Source organism: Hyla sarda, chromosome 11 (genome assembly GCF_029499605.1).
Source record: "Hyla sarda isolate aHylSar1 chromosome 11, aHylSar1.hap1, whole genome shotgun sequence".
Classification (NCBI taxonomy): Eukaryota; Metazoa; Chordata; class Amphibia; order Anura; family Hylidae; genus Hyla; species Hyla sarda.
The window spans coordinates 42446448-42462491 of NC_079199.1; the positions used below are offsets into that span (position 1 = coordinate 42446448).

Consider the following 16044-nt stretch of genomic DNA (forward strand, 5'->3'; position numbering starts at 1 on the left):
GGCAGAGGCCTAAATTCATCAGGCAGAGGTCACAGCAGACTAGGGGCGAGTTGCAGCAGGAGTTGCAGCGAGAGGCCTGAGCTCCCGATATCAGCTAGTGGTCGTGTCTCGACCAGCAACCCATCTGCCATCATTGATTGGTTAACACAGTCATCCACTGCATCACAAGTGACATCTGACACCCCTAGTCAACAGTCGGGGGTACCACAGACACAACCCTTAATTGGCATGGCCCTTGAGCAGTCCCTGTCCTCCCATTGCCTCTTTACTATGCTGTTCCCTCCCCCACAGAAGTATCTTATGCAGTGGGTTCAACTCCATTATTTAGTGAGGATGATCTAGAAGAAAGTTAGCAGCTACTGCCCAGCCAAGAAGTGGAGGAGACATCCGCCGCTTCCTCCACTAGGCGGGCAAGTAGTGATGAGGAGAGTGGCGTGGGAGGTGGTGTTTTGAGCATTCAGGCTCCTGAAGCAGACACTGTTGAGGAACCTGAGGAGGACATCAGTGACGTGCAGACACAACTCGATGATGATGACGCCGATTGCACTTGGGAGCCGGGTGCAGAAGGGGCTTCATCATCATCAGGAGAAGAGGGTTGCAGGTTGCCCATGAGGCAGCATCTGAGCCAGGAAGGTGGTAGCATGGTTGGCAGTAAGCATGGTGGCAGAAGTGGAAAGTCTGGAGCCAAACGTGCCTGGGGGAGACCACCTGCTTGGTGGCAGCCTACCTTCCCAGGAGGTTGGGGAACGGGTTCCTGGAGTTGGCGGCAGTAGCAGTCAATCAGTGCGGACTGTTGGTGGGAAAATCAGCTACTCAGCGGTGTAGCAGTTTTTCAGCAAGCATCAGTATGTTAACCTGGCGACATGCAAGATGTGTTGGCAGAAGGTGAAGCGTGGCCAGGGTGCCAATGTTGGCACCACGGCCCTGTCTCAGCATATGCAGCATCACCATAAAGCAGCCTGGGAGAACCGTGGCTCCGATGTGGTGGTCCAGCCTGCTGCATCACCCAGTGGCACGTCGCTCCCTATTTCATCCAGCCAAGGCTCCACCACCAAGGAGCTGTGTGTCATACCCATCTTCTGTTGCTCCAGATGCTCCTGATCCTCCTACTTCAAGTCAGTCATTCCGCCAGCAATTCATCGGTGAAGCCATGTCCAAGAGACAACAGTATGTGCCCAATCATCCAACAGCGCAGAAGCTGAATGCTCTCCTGTCCAAGTTGCTGGTGCTGCAGTCCCTCCCTTTTCAAGTGGTGGACTCTGCACCTTTCAGAGAACTGCTGGCTTGTGCCGAGCTGAGGTGGAGAGTCCCAAGCCATCATTTCTTTGTGAAGAAGGCAGTACCAGCCCTGCACAATTTTTTGGAACAAAAGGTGGGCCAGTCCTTGAGCCTGTCGGTGTGTACCAAAGTGCACGGCATCGCCGACGTGTAGAGCTGTAACTACGGTCAGGGACAATACATGTCCTTTACGGACCACTGGGTAAATGTGGTTGCTGCACAGCCACAACAGTAACTTGGACAGGTCATGCCACTTCCTTCTCCATGCTCTCAGGCCATTGGTCCTGTGACAGTGTGCGACTCCGCCTCCTCATCCTCCACTGTGTCCTCAGCCTCCACTGCATGGACAAGTCTCAGTGCCCCTCCAGCATATCATGTGTGCAGGGCACGGCGGTGTCACGCGGTTCTTCACATGGTTTGCCTTGCCGAACGAAGTTACACAAGGGAGGAACTACTAAAAGTCATTCATCAAGAAATCAAATCATGGCTTACTCCATGAAAACTGGAAATGGGAACCATGGTGACCGACAACGGGAAGAACATCTTGTCTGCGCTGCAACAAGGAAGCCTGAGACATGTGCCCTGCATGGTACACGTGTTCAATCTGGTTGTCAAGCGGTTCCTGAAGTGTTCCCCCATCTGCAAGACATCCTAACAATGGGAAGGAAACTTTGCATGCACTTCAGCCACTCGTACACAGCAAAGCACACCCTCCTTGAGCTGCAGCGTCAGAACGGTATCACCCCCCAACATAGTATGATTTGCAACATTTTCACATGGAATTCCACCCGCATAGTGAAGCAACTCAACAGCAGCAGGTAGACCTGGAGCAGGACCTCAACCAGCAGGTGGTGGTATACCTTGACATGACCATGCCAACACACCTTAAAGATCCACTGGGCTTCTGCACAGCCAAACTTTATTTTTGACCGCAAGTAGCAGAGTTTGCCCTGGAAAAGCTGTCCTGCCCGGCCGGTAGTGTGCCATCAGAGCGGGTGTTTAGTGCAGCAGGGGTCATAGTAACCCCAAGGAGAACTCGTCTGTCCACTAAAAATTTGGAGAGACTGACCTTTGTGAATATGAATCAGGCATGGATCAGCTAAGATTTCCACCCACCAATGCCTGATGCATCATGGTTCCTCACCAACACTTACTTAGGGGCTTACTTACTTACTATAAAAATTAATCCGTAATGATCATCCGTCATAAAAATCTTGAAAATCGGCCGTTAGAAAATCCCATTATAGTCTATGGGATTTTTCTAATAGCCGTTTTAACCCGTTATCGCCCGTTATTAATAACGGCCGTTATTTTGTGACAGGCGAATGAACAGAAGAAATAGTGCATGCACTATTTCTCCCGTTACTATCGCCCATCACAAAATAACGGCCGTTATTAATAACGGGCTATAACGGATTAAAATTGATAATGTAAAAATCCCATACACTATAATGGGGATTTTCTAACGGCCGTTTAACTGCCAATTTTCAGGGCATTCATAACGGAACATCAAACGGATCTTTAAAACGGATGAATTTTATAGTGTGAAAGCAGCCTAAGTATTGAGGATATGCATTAGCTAAAACGTAACTTTTCTTAGGATAAAATATACATACCCAAACAAAAGAAAAGGTGTGCAAAAAACACCATGTGCCACCTACACCACCAAGTATTGATGTGAGAGCTCTAAAAGGTGGAAAGGAACAACGTATGGTCCATTGTAACCGGTGGGGGTAAAAATGTCCCTGTAAGGCCCTACTCTCGCATTATTAATTCCCTTCTTGGCAAGTGTTACTCGCCCTAAAAAAGGGCGGGCCCACACAGGAACCTCTCCCTATTTCCACCTAAAAACACTGCCATTTCACAGGGTTTTTAGGTGGAAATAGGGAGAGGTTCCTGTGTAGGGCTGCCCTTTTTAGGGAGAGTAATACTTGACATGAAGGGAATTAATAGGGCAAGAGTAGGGCCTTACAGGGGAATTTTTTACCCCCACCTGCTACAATTGACAATACCTTATTCCCTTCCACTTTTTCAAGGAAAGTGTTACTCTTCTTAAAAAGGGCTGCCCCACACAGGAACCACTGCCTATTTCCACCTAAAAACCCTGGTAAATGGCAATGTTTGCAGGTGGAAATAGGGAGAGGTTTCCTTTGTAGGGCTGCCCTTTTTAGGACGAGAAACACTTGCCAAGAAGGGAATTAATAATGCGAGAGTAGGGCCTTATAGGGGAAGTTTTTACCCCCACTGGTTACAATGGACCATACGTTGTTCCCTTCCACCTTTTAGAGGTATTTGCATCACATCAATACTTTGTTGTGTAGGTGGCACATGGTGTTTTTTTTTTTTGCACACCTTTCCTTTTGTTTGATTTAAAAAAAAATTGGATGCATATATTTCATCCTAAGAATATTATTAAAAGTTACGTTTTACGTAATGCAAATCCTCAATACTTACTTGTGCATGCTAACACTTTTAGAAAAGAGACCGTTTTCTTCTGCCTACCTGCCTCAGCTACTATTCTGATCGCCACCCGCCTGATACCACACATCTCATGCCAAGATCTCCTTTTGTCACCCACCTTTGTCACTGGGTACTGGTATTGTCACCCACCGCCCTACTATGTCACCGGGTCACTTTCAGGACTCCTGATGCTGCTGATGCCACCTCCATGCTGTCTCATACTTACACCATATGTTCTCCTCATGCTGATTCCAGCTCCAGGCTGTCTCATTCTGCCACCATATGTTCTCCTCATGCTGCTGCCACCTCCAGGCTATCTCATTCTGCAACTATATGGTCTCCTCATGCTTTGGCTACCTCCAGGCTTTGTCATTCAGCCACTATATGGTCTCCTCATGCTGCCGCCAACTCCAGGCTGTGTCATTCAGCCACTATATTGTCTGCTCTTGCTGCCGCCAACTCCAGGCTGTGTCATTCAGCCACTATATGGTCTCCTTATGCTGCTGCCAACTACAGGCTGTGTTATTCAGCCACTATATGGTCTCCTCATGCTTCCGTCACCTCCACACTGTGTCACTGTACCACCTTGTGGTCTCCTCATGTTGCTGGCACATTAAATCAAACTTTTTAGGTTCATCTATTTGAAATCTTCAATTTAAATATCTTTAACCTTTTCAATTGTGAGGTCCTATGGTCTCATCAGGCTGTTGCCACCTCCAGGCTGGGTCATTCAGCCACTATATGGTCTCCTCATGCTGCTGCCACCTACACGCTGTGTCATTCAGCCACTATATGGTCTCCTCATACTGATGCCACCTCCAGGCTCTGTTGTTGTGCCGCGAGCTCAGGGAGGAAAGAAACCTCCCGTGGAGCAGAAGGGCTCTAATCTGCATGTCATACTGAATAACCCGTACTATTTCAATAACCCAGCACACACCCTATGCGTGTTACAGCAAGGCAAAGTGTTTTTACCCCTTTTGAGGCTCTCTGTAGGCCAGAAATAGCCGTTTTTAATACAGATTCGCCGCAAATAAATTCGGACCGAACCGAATGTTTTCGGAATATTCGGTCGAAATACATTTTTCAAAAATTCGCTCATCTCTAGTCTTGACCTATCAAGACTAGGTGCTGTACATAGTGTGAAACGGCCCATAGGCCATGATGTATCCTCGTGCCAGGACTGAAAATAAATTTTAAACTGCTTTAATGGTGAGTGCCTTCGTGCCTTCTTTTTGATTACTCTTAGCTAACCTTATATTTGAATAGTTTGGACACTTATGCACGCGGCGGTACCACATATGGTTATTTTTATTATTTTATTTAAAAAATGGGAAAGGGGGAGTGATTTAAACTTTTAATAGGGAAGGTGTTTATTCACTTATATTAACTTTTTTTTCCCATTTTTTCTATCCCGGCAATTCCGCTGAGTTGCCGGGATAGTTTCATTTTCATTTTCGACACCGCGATCAACTTTGATCGCAGCATCTAAAGGATTGATGCCGGGCATCGTCCGGATCGGCAGTGCCCAGCATTTGCCATGGGCCCTGGCTGCCCGTAGCAACCGGGACACACCAGGTTTAACCCGTTCTTCAATGGTGAGAAAGGTTTAAACCCCGTAAACGGGAACAGGGCAAACATGTATGCCCTTGGTCCTTAAGTACCAGGGCTCGAGGGCATACCTCTATGCCTGGACAGGTTAAAAGAGTACTCCAGTGGAAAACATAAAAAAAAGAATTCCAAATCAACTGGTGCCAGAAAGTTAAACAGATTTGTAAATTACTTCAATTTAAAAAATTGTATCCTTCAAGTACTTATCAGCTGCTGTATGCTTCCTTCTCTGGAAAGTTCCTGACATGGATAGAGGTGTCAGAAAAGAGCACTGTGGTCATACAGAAAAGAACTATATAACTTCCTCTGTAGCATACAGCAGCTGATAATACTGGAAGGATTAAAACATTTTCATTGAAGTAAATTACAAATCTGTTTAACTTTTTTGGGACCGGTTGATACCCCTTTAATTGCTATTACTGTTCAGTGCAATGCCTTGGCAGAGCACTGCTCAGTTAGAACGGTGAGCTACTCGTATAGCCTGCCTCTGTGGGCTCACTGCACAAGAAGATTCCCGAAGTGGCATGGAGCAGGTAAGCAGAGCTCCAGCTGCCATTTTCAGTCATCAGACCCTCACAATCGTACTGTGGGTGGTCCGATAAGTGAAAGCACGAACCACAACTATTATTGATTACAGCATCTGAAAAGCTAATTGTGAGCATTAGCATGATCGCTTATATGCACTGTTACTGCCAAGGCGACTGCTTCTATCAGCTCCTGCGCTCGCTTCAGAGTTGGAATGCTTCTTAGGACATAAATTTACGTTCTGGTGCATTATCCTTGGAAGCTGCATCAGAATTCACCTCTTCTGGCCGGCTCCTGCAGTTTTAATAAAACTGAATAAACCCATCCCCAATAAAACATTAAATTCCCCTCTTTTTACATTTTACATGCATAAATGTCCAAACTATTAAAATAAACTGTTAATGGTCCCATACGGTGAACAGAGTAAATGTAAAAAAAAAATAATAATTCCAAGGTTGCTGACAAAAATTAATCACAGTCACATATACGCAAACGTGGTACCGATAAAAATTACAGGTCAAGGCACAAACAACAATCTCTCATATAGCCCCATATATAGAAAAATTAGAAAGGTGGTCAGAATAGAGTGATTTTAAACATACTCCTTTTGTTTAAAAAGTTTTACTTTTTTTAGGCTAAGTTTCAACTTTTTGGGGGAAAAACGCCAAGAAAAATGCCAATTCTGCCCCCTGGCGTTTTTTTTCGGCCATAAAACGCTGCGGTTAGATGTTAGCTGTAAATCAAGGAGAAATCACAAAATTCTTATTCCACTTGGCGTTTTTCACTTTGGCGTTTTTTTTTATTCTTTTGGCGTTTTTCCACTGGCGATTTTTTTGTCAAAATCGTGGCATTTTTCTCCCATAGAAGGTTATGGGAGTTAAAAACCGCCAAGAAAAACGATATGTGGCATTTTTTCAGGCGGTTTTTATTCTTTTTTGGACTTAAGCGATCCAAAAAAGTGATGAAGATACCTTTTTTTTATAAAATTTCGTAGGGTACCATTAAAAAAACATACAGTAGTGAAGGAAAAAATTGTATCTAAGGAAATGTATCTTTTTTATAACAAAATTTTTATCAATTTTTTACCTGTTGGAGACAAGGAGGGCGTATGGATACACCCTCGCGTCCCGGTACTTAAGGACGGAGGGCGTACCTGTACGCCCTCTGCATTTCCGATCACCGCCGCTCGCCGGGCGGTGATCGGACCGGGATGACTGCTGATATCTATCAGCAGGCATCCCGTGGCAATGCCTAGGGGGGTCCTGAGACCGCCCCATGTCGGCGATTTCAATTCAGACCGGCAATTTGCTGCGATCCGGGCCAATCGGGTCACTGGTGACCAGATCGCCTGGAAAATGAGAATGATCGAAGCTGTCAGAGACAGCTCCGACCATCCTAAAGGATAGGAGCGAGGTGGCAGTGTTGCCACCTCCTCCTATCTCCTGGCATTGGTCGGTCAGGCTGATGACCAATGGCAGTTGGGGGCGGGGGGGTTAGAGTTAATTTCCCCCGCTCTGCCCACCGATCAAAGTCGGGGCAGAGCTGGGGGAACACGGGTGGCGAGGTGGGGAGCATGGCCGGCTTACCGGACCGGCAGAGGCGGCATCCTGGAGGAGCGGCGGCATCGACGGCAGCAGGAGGAGTGCGGCGTGGAGAAGGCTAAATTCACACGGGCGGGCTTACAGTGGGTTTCCTTCTACAAGCTTTAGCTGCGGCAGCTCAAACTCCCAGCGGAAAAGTTACTGTGAAACCGACCGTGTGAATGTACCCTAAAAACACCACACCACACTACACTAACAGATAATAAAAAGTAAAACACTACATATACACCCCCTTACACATCCCCCGTCCCCCCCCCCCCCCCCCCAATAAAAATGAAAAACATCTCATACGGCAGAGTTTCCTAAACAGAGCTTCCAAAACACAACAGCTGGAGGCACCCTGTTTGGGAAACACTGCTGTAGGGTTTTGGTGGAGACAAGCCCCATCCTTGTAACCGGGTCCACCCCTATTGCAAATTCCTTATTTATGCCTCAAATGCGCATGACGCTCTCTCACTTCAGAGCCCTGTCGTATTTCCAGGCAACAGTTTAGGGTCACATATGGGGTATTTCCGTACAAATTTTGTGGGGATTTTTCTCCTTTTACCCCTTATGAAAAGGTAAAGTTGGGGGCTACGCCAGCATGTTAGTGTAAAAAAATTAAAATTTTTACAATAACATGCTGGTTTGCCAGGAGAAAAAGACCCCAAAATTTCTAACGCAATTTCTTCTGAGTACGGAAATACCCCATATGTGTACGTAAAATGCTCTGCGGGCGCACAACATGGCTCGTGAGTGAGAGAGCACCATGTACATTTGAGGCCTAAATTGGTGATTTGCACATGGGTGGCTGATCGTTACAGCGGTTCTGACATAAACACACAAAAAAACACCCACATGTGACCCGATTTTGGAATCTACACCCCTCATGGAATGTAACAAGGGGTATAGTGAGCCTTTGAGGTATAGTGAGGTCTTTGACAAATTTTTGTTAAAGTTGGACATGAAAAAAAAATATTAATAATTTTTTTCTGAAATGCTGGTGTTACCCCAATTTTTTCATTTTCACAAGGTGTAATAGGAAAAATGCCCCCCAAATTTTGTAACCCCATTTCTTCTGAGTATATAAATACCCCATATGTGAATGTAAAGTGCTCTACAATGCTCAGAAGAGAAGAAGCGCCATTGGGCTTTTTGAGAGAGAATTAGGCTGGAATTGAAGGCTATGTGTGTTTACAAAGCCCCCATGGTGCCAGAACAGTGGACCCCCTCCACATGTGACCCCATTTTCTAAACTACACCCCTCACGGAATGTAACAAGGGGTGGAGTGAGCATTTACACGTCACAGGAGTCTGACAGATTTTTAGAACAGTCATCTGTAAAAGTGAAAAATGTATTGGCCGAAGATGGATCGCCTGGCCCAGCCAGAAGCGGTTTTTGTTCACTCGAGTATAAGCCGAGGGGGCGTTTTCAGCATGAAAAATCATGCTGAAAAACTCGGCTTATACTCGAGTATATATGGTAATACAAAAACATGTAACCTTGGGTATTGTTTAAATCGTATAGACCCAAAGAGTAAAGAAAACATGTTAGTTTTACCATAAAGTATGCAGCGTAAAAACTAAACCCACACAAATAATATCTTTTTGGTTGTGCCATACATTTTATGGTAAAATGAAAGGTATCATAACAACGTGCATCTGGTCATGCAAAATACAAGCCCTCATATGGGTTTCTGGATGGAAGAATAAAAAAGCTATGCTGTAAAGAATGCGAGGAGGAAAAAACGAAAATACTAAAATTAAATTGTCTGTGTCCTTAAGGCCAAAATGGGCGGTGTCCTTATGGGGTTAAAGGAGCAAAAAAAGAATTCCAGCTTACATAGAGCAGCATAGGCTATTATTAGAGAATAATGTGGAGGTTCTTGTGTATGCCTTTTTCTTACCTCTATATTGCTGATGTTGGAGGCATGGGACAAACTCCATTTTGTACAATGATGTGGTATAATGCAGCCTACATTTCCCATGGATCCTGTGGCTGTGGATCAGGTGGCTGATCACTCCAGCTGGTCATCTTATCAGGCTGCTAGTGCTGAAGATCACCCAGCAGAACTCATAAGACTCATGTGTGGGTTGGTGTCAATTCACACTGTGCATTTCTGATGCATTTTCTTAGTCAAAGTGCATTTTTGAGAGAAATATTGGCATGAGAGTAATTTAACCTATAATCCCAATTGAAGTGTTTTATGAAGATTTGGTGTCTTTAGGTGTCTTTTTCACATAATATATACTGCATTTTAGCTGTTTTTGCACCGATTTTCCAAAGTTGTTGTAACAATTACAATTTTTTTACCCTATTTTGCACAATTGTGGTACAATCTCCACTTTTGTCATGATTGTGGGGAAAATCACAACAAAGAAAAAAATTAAATTAAAATTAAATTTAAAAAAAGCAGCAAGAAACATATTGGCCCTCATTTACTAAAGGATTCACAAATGTTTTAGCGGTTTGTGCACCTAAATTTCTGTTGCAGCGACCGTGCGACCAAATGTGCGCCAAAAATTTACACCGCAAAACTTTTTTACTTTTTTTACTTTTTTGCTAAAAACACTCAGAGTAAGTTGGAAGACACTCTGTAAATTGTGTGAATTGTGTTTGCTGAAAAAGCGAGAGCCAAGAGGATGTGTAAAAACTACAAAAAGCAAGTTATTTTGGCAAAGGCACAGCTTAACGTGGTGGGGAGTGCTTAAACTATTATTTTTTTTCATTGTTTTACAGTTCTACACAAGGATTTTTAGAATATGCAATTCATTTTAAACTTTAAAATATGCCTTTAACTGTATATATTTTCTTTTGTGAAGGGGGTTTAAACTCTTATATTAGATGTTCTTCTCTAGAAGTCAATAAAAAAAAATTATTCTATTTTGTTGCTTAATTCCCATTAAATCTTGTGTTTTGCTTGTTTGTTTTGGCACAGGCTATTGATGATTTGTATTCTATACCCATTTTTTTTTTTCTTTTAACTTGGAGTATGTGCGACACATTTTCCTGTGCGACACAAAAAAAAACATGCGACAGAAAATGAACTGACATGTGCGACACATTAGTAAATCAGCTCCCAGAAAAAGAGGAGTGAAATCTAAAACACTCGGCCATTGTGTAAACACAGCCTAAGGGGAGATGTTTGTGTATACATATATATATATATATATATATATATATATATATATATATATATATATTAGCTGAGTACCCGGCATTGCCCGGTTTTTCCCTCTTAATCCTTGTTGGGGAGGAAAATCAACAAAGGAGGAAGCTTTTGACAAATCCCATTCTCATATATTGTTGTCATATCCCAACCCCATATCCGGTTCCCATATCCCGTAGTAAAAGGGGATTTGTTACGTGATGATGTCATCATGTAGTCCACAAGAAGTTAAAGTCTGGCATCCTGTTGTAACCATTAGGCACTGGAAGGTATTGAGAATGAGACTTGTGATCACATGACCAAATTAAAATAATAAAACACATAGATGCAACTGCACTGGAATAAAACAAATCCCGCTGTAAGACTAGTGATAGTGGGGAAAAAATAGAGTGCTTCTGTAAAGTTGCCTCTGTTGCTGGGGCTCTGCACATGTGTGCGCTCTGTTTTGTATCTCTTTTATATTAGCCCAGAATAAGCAAAGGTTTTCATGAATTGTTCCAGTTATCCTAGAACAAGTTACCCACAAAACTTGATATGAATCTGCTCAGCTTCCCCTGTTCTTAAACATGACTGCAGATAGGACTAACATTTTTTCAATATGACAGGTTTTTTGAAATGTAAAAGTGAGCTGCTTACAGCTGTTTACATTAATATGACTGCATTGTGATCACAGGATTCAATATAATATACAATATAGTGTATGAATACGTTTCACTGAGTGATCTTATATAATTAAAGCACCTATGGTACAGATGTACCTCTACTACAAAGTATGTGCAGACTCCATATGGCAGTGCTGAGGTTAAGCATCAAAAGAAGCCCCCTTGTGTGGATTACTCTAGGCTAAATGGAACACCTCGCTCCTCAGCTGTCACCTCTTCAGATGGTCAGTGCTGTAAATGATGCTTGCCCTATCCATTGTCTACACCCAAGTGTTGGCTGATGCTCATCATTAAGCTCTTGGCCTAACAAAGATCCACACTATTTGTTTAGGACTAATTGCTGGTGAGTTACTGTGGTAGGGAAGTGTGATGAGGGCAGATGTTGTTACCCTAGGGGCAGAAGGCATTAACCCCTTGTATTCGTGACTCCAGGGCGTGGTTTAGCCTAAAACTACCCAAAGGTATACCGCTGGATCCTGGGCTGGGCACGGGGGCAATAAAGACTCCAATGCCAAGTTACAGACAATGGTAGCTTTACTGAGGGTAGACAGTTGGTAAAGTCTATACATTTCCGCCAGGGCCCAAGGTGTGACCAGTGACGCAGAGACCTTAAGGACTTGCTGGGACTTGTAGTAGGACTGGAAAATTGAATGCAGACCGTGCTGACTTGATGGACTTGACAGATGACAGGGACTGACTTGACTTGACTCATAAAGCTGTGACTTTAGCTTACTTGACTTGATGGTGGCTGCAGGACTTGACTTTGAGGCCTCCAAAGCTCTGGACACGACTGCACTGGACCTCAGCTTAGCAGAAGAGCAGAGCTTAAAAAGAGAGAAGCTCCACCCAGGGCTTATATGGGGGAGACTAGCAGGGAGCCCATAGGTCACTCTTGGGATCACCTGGTCACTGGTACCTCCTGGGTATCAATGACATGACATAACTCTTAAAGATACAACACATTTTATATTACAATACACTGCAGAACATATTTACAGGGGGGAAACAGGTGCAAAGGGCCCTGGGGACACTGAAGGAGGCTGCTTACGGGGCAACATCTCCCATACTACCACATAACATTACACAATAGCTCAGCTTGGAGATCATGCCTCTAAGGCTTTTAACTCTATAAGAACTTCTCAAGTCTCTCATCAGGTACCCCCAAAAGGCAAATGTCCCTATTTGAAAATATGAAGGATAATTACAAATCCAATTAATTGGGTTCAAGAAGATCCTAAAAACACAGCTTGTCAGGGAAATTGAAAGGGTTCAGAAGTCCACAGTCACTATTTTAATTTTCCTGTACTGTTCTAGACTAGGATTCCAAGCCAAGTTAATTATGATTCATGAAAAGTGTACTAATTTATTTGTGTAATATTTATTTTATGCTTATTTTTTATTTATTTTTAAATATTTTCCTTTATTATTTTTTCAGTGATTTTCTTTGGCCCTTTATTGCAAAAGCTTAGATACAAATTAGAAAATGTGTTTTGTCATTTTATATAGGCCATATATATCAGGCAATTTTCAAGTGGTTATGCACTACTGATTATTAAAAAAGACCTGTCAGCTGAATTCTAGGATATAAAGTAAGGGCATGGCTTTATAGGGCTTTGACCCTTAATCGGTTAATCGGTTATATGGATAGCCTATTGATTTTAATGGGAATTTTGTAATACTTTTCCTCCCCAGTGGTTGTGCTGCAGGAAAATTGAACACAAGCTGCTTGGTTCCCCTACAGATTACAGCTGTTTGCTATAGGTTTAAGATTCAGCAAATCCTATGACCATCACATTGTATCGTTATTGTTTCATACGAAATTAAGTCTAATACTGTGGAGAAGCTCCACGTCGAAACTGCAGATTTAAATCAGAATGTATTGTTTTATTATGAAATTTATTATATATATTTAAGAAGTCAGTGTATTTAGTTACCAACCCTACGGCTTTTTATCTACTAGCACAAACATACTCATGTTTCGGGATATCATCCATGCTACCATTGTTTATTTTAGTGGCCTGGGATGTTTAGCTGTCTCCCAGGCACAGGTGGGCTAAATTAAATTATAAACAAAGAATTAAAAGCTAAAATTGAGCAATAATTACAGAACAGGCTGATTTCATCTAAATGAACCTACAACATGTTTGGATATCCAATTAGCTTTTCAATGTAAAAGTCAAGAAAACAAAAATAAGATTCAAGATAGGAAGGTGATGAGATATCTCACTCAATACGGTAGCTTTCTAAGTTCATGAACATTCCTACTGTTCAGGTGACAATGCCATAATGTATTTGAATGAATTAAGTATGACACAATTATAGACACCAAGTGTAAAAGAGACCTCAGAAATGTGTTGTAATTCTATCTCTTGTTTGGGATATTTTTTTGGACATTTATCAAAACCATCATAAAAATGTTGTTTTATATCCTAGTGAAGGGACATTCATATAATCATATTGATAGGGATGACCCTTATGTTTCAAATGACTGAACAATATATTAATACTAATATGCCAGTGCTGCTGGAAAAATATATCTGTTACCTACCCCTTAACCCATATATATCAGTTTGCAATATGCTCATGACTACGATGGAGGCCTTGCCGTGACACCGATACAACCGAGATAAGGAGTAAAAGACAAAATATCTGACGGACAGAGGACTCTGGAATTTCCCAGTGGAACAACTTCTCCCAAGAAATTAATGGACACTAGATATGCTAATATATTTGGACGCAATAACCAAACAACCAATCAAAATGTAACATGCTAATTTTGACGTCATAACTAAACCTCCTTCCTTGTCCAATGTAAAAACTAAATGTACTTCCTGGATTAAACAGACCTCTTTTGGGGCAGCTGCGAGTATGCTAAGAAAGAGTTTATACCAACAACCTGTCTGCTGTATATTTTGTTATGTCGACACTTAGCAGTATATAGCAGCACAGTCAATCACATTTGAAAGCTTTACTTCGAGCCATCCCTGACAATATCACATAATGCAATAATTTATAAGCACTATAGTGCTAAAAGTGATAACTGTATAATAGCTGGGGATCCCACTGCTACAGGCTTATCCCTCTATTCCCAAGAAGATTGATTGGATTGGTGGTTATGCTTTTGCCCTATCACTCCATTTGCTGTCAATGGGACCAACAAAGATAGAGGAGCACCAGAAAGATGGTGCCACTGTGTAAATGCATCACAACCGCATCATGCATACTCAACTGGGGACATTGTTGCAGTCATTGTGGGAATCCTAGCAGTAGAACCTTCCGAAATTATACATTTATCACCTATTTTGTGAATAAATTATTCATGTTTTTTGTAGGAAAAGCTTTTTAAATACAGTTGCAATAGGTCATTGTGAATGGACAGCTCAGATTTCAAATCTTAATAAGCTCTGGTAAAGTGAAAGCTGAGCTGTGATTGGTTGCTGTGGCAAAATCTCTCCAGGTTTTTTCTCACACATAAATCAGGGCCAATATATGTAAACGCTATGTTCAGCTTTATAACCATTATTCTATTACTCCGGTGCATCTAAAATGTAGCAACTTTGTAAATAGCCTTTATCGGTTATTTCCTACAATTTTGTGCATATGGCTCCTATAGAGACCTGTGCTTTTTTATGGTAACAGACAACAAACAACCTCTGTGTAGTCTACTCCTGCACTCATACTTGCTTCCATCTGTCCCTTCTTTTAGTTAATTTAATAAATATATGTTAGGATAATACAGATGGTCAGATGGAAGGTAGTATGACTTTAGAATCGGATGACACAGGGTTTCTTTTTTTACCATGGAAATAAATAGTTGTGCATAGGAGCTGTAAACAGAAACCAGTTCCAATTCATAAAATGTAATTTTGTTTGCCAAATCCAGTATTAATTGTATAAATATATTTTCTATTATCAGATTAATTCCTGAGTACGGCTATTCAGATTTTTGTTCTTTCAATAGAAAAACAACAGCGGTGAGTGCAGTATTTACTTTTATTACTGTATTATTGCCCTATATGTATAAAATACATGTAAATGTTTATGTGTGCTTTGGAAAAAGGAGTAAGGGGCTCTGTCTGGCAGAAGAACCATCTTCTTCATCTTCTTTCCGCCATCCCTACCAGAGGATATGTGTAACTTATGTTACATATGGTTCTGGTTTTAGTAGTCAGTAGACAATTTGCAAGACATATAAGAAATGTTTGGATTTATTGAGCAAACGGCTTCTGTCTATTGAGTTTAAGAAATTCCCTAATGTTCATACCAGATATAAGCAATCGAACACTGATGCCGTTACAACATCATGTAACCCTTGCACCTTACTATTTCCTAGTCTCTGTCTTAACACAAGGAAGTCGCTGCTCAATCATTGGTGACAATGGTGACCTACCTCAGCCAGTGATTGGCTCAGGGATATTATAGGGAACATATCTGTTATATTTACCAATCTATAGAAACATTTATGGAATAGGCTACCATACAGCCGTCTCATGTCTAATGCACCCAGGTGTATTACTGAGCTGTAGTACAGTACCTACAGAATTCAATGGTCAGTACCGTGCCTCTCATTCATATCAAGTCATATGAAGGCTTTGTCTTTCTGACTCAATGTAGCATGTCCCATCAGATATTGAATTGTAGAGGTATTCTGCCTTCTGAAGAAACTACTGCAGTATTAAAATGCCATATGGAACATAATAATAATGCAGCGCATAGAGTAGTATGGAACCATTGGGACAACAGTGTTGTTGTACAGGCTCT

The 16044-nt window shown here is 42.2% G+C and overlaps 1 long non-coding RNA gene across 1 annotated transcript in view; it reads left to right on the forward strand.

The window, feature by feature from the left end:
* Positions 1-16044, forward strand: part of LOC130295014 (uncharacterized) — a 226952-nt gene that overhangs the window by 167682 nt on the left and 43226 nt on the right. Inside the window, exon 3 of the long non-coding RNA XR_008848661.1 lies at positions 15200-15257. This is a non-coding gene — a long non-coding RNA (uncharacterized LOC130295014). The remainder of the gene's footprint in view (positions 1-15199; positions 15258-16044) is intronic.